Raw genomic sequence first — 2111 nt, 5'->3', positions numbered from 1 at the left:
TCCTTAAAAAGCTTAGCACCTCAAATGCTTCACAAAACACCACCAACAATGGAGGACTTGAGAGAGAGTTTCTTGCACACAAAATCGGCCCTATGAATTCTTAGAACATATGTGGTGTCCGATTTTAGCTATAGAGTAACACACACACACACACACACACACATATATATATATATATATATATATATATATATATAGGTTAGAATACTAAGAGTCATGATTAAACCCTAATCCATACTCTTGGGCTTAATATCCATGATCTATGATCCATATGGACCAACTCTTTATGGATTCATCCATAAACTTAGTCCATCATGTATCATATGCCCAAACCATATATATAACTAATTTACACAATTAGTTCCCATTAATTTAATTAGCCTTTTGTGATCACTAAGTTAATTCCAAATTAATTCTTGATCAATACTAATTAAATTGTATGATTTCTCAATATATTATACTTACAATATATTAGAAAATCATAAGCAACCTCTCAAACGCCCATCCTATCAGATTGTTCTAGTGAAATGCAACCCAAATGGACCATGATACTCTCAAGTCAAGTATATACCAATTGTAGTTATGGGCTTGGACACCTAATCCAATAGTCTCCCACTTGGATAAGTCTAATAAATATAATTGCAAGTACAACTTAATTAACCAGCTAGAAATCGTAGCTTTTAAAAGCCTCTGTCTAAATTTGACACGCCATTTAGATAAGTGATCATATAATCATCCGTTCATCAAGATATCAGCCGGACAAATACATGGAACACAATTATACTTATTGTCCAACAGTTTGTTTCCCGATTTACGATTTGTTTGACAGAGAACTTAATCGGACACATCAATTTGGTTCTGATCAGGCCTGACACATAGTTCAAAACAAAATCATCGAGGGTCCCAAGGTATTGCTTTTAATCCTCCAAGAATTAAAAGGAACTTATAAACTTCGACATTATATGCCTGTACTAACTATTCATTGAATCATACACAACAATGTGTTTTATAACATCAAGTTACTGATGCGTTTTCACACGATTAATGTATAACCAACTCATAGTCAACAACTCATATATCTTGGTTTGAAGACTTATATGATATTATCATCTCACGATCACTCGTGATAAATTCCATGAAGTGATTCAACTGAGCATGGTTTAATCCAGCACTCAGACTTTATGAGCACTCATAAATGTTGTAGTAACCTTTTGCTATCTCTAAACACTTTAGACAATCTACAAGCCAAATTCATGGTAGTCTTGCCCAATACCTACTTCCAAAGTATGATCGACTGTGGATAGTTTGAATAATTTTATTATCCTGGAAGTCAAAACATGCAAAATGAAACAATAGTAAACAATTGACACAAGATAGTAACTTTACTCATAAATAAAACACCTTTTATTTAATCATCAAATTTCAATTAAATTTTATCTATTACAAGTTTCTAAATAGCTTTCTCTCACTAAAAATAATATCATTGCTGTCACAAAAAATTTCCATAGGCTCCTTTATAGCTGGTACAACTCCAAGGTCTCCGATGAACTTCTTCAGCCATATCGCCTCCTTCAACGCTTCACTTGATGCTATGTACTCTTATTCGCATGTTGAATCAACTATAGTATTCTGTTTGGAACTTTTCCAAGTTATTGCTCCTCCATTATGGGTAAATACCCAACCCGACTGAGAGCGGAAATTATCTCTGTCGGTTTGAAAGATGGTGTCACTATACCCCATCACTCTTAATTCATCACTCCCACTGAGGGTAAGGACCCAATCCTTAGTCCTCCGTAGGTACTTAAGAATGTTTTTTTACCATAGTCCAGTGAGCTTTACCAGGATTCCCTTGATATCTGCTGACCAAATCAAAGGCCACATCAGGGCGAGTACAAGTCATAACATACATGATCGAGCCAACCGCGGAAGCATATGGTACTCGACTCATCTCAGCTATCTCAACCTCTGTACTCGAACTCTGAGTCTTACTCAGTTTGGTATTTGTTTGGATAGGTAAGTCACCTTTCTTGGAATTCTCCACGGTGAACCACTTCAACACCTTGTCCAAGTAGGTACTTTGACTAAGTCCAATTAGTCTTTTACTCCTTTTT

Source organism: Lactuca saligna, chromosome 6 (genome assembly GCF_052625555.1).
Source record: "Lactuca saligna cultivar CGN05327 chromosome 6, ASM5262555v1, whole genome shotgun sequence".
Lineage (NCBI taxonomy): Eukaryota > Viridiplantae > Streptophyta > Magnoliopsida > Asterales > Asteraceae > Lactuca > Lactuca saligna.
The sequence above is the reverse complement of the archived record's forward strand: the minus strand, read 5'-3'. Positions refer to the sequence as shown.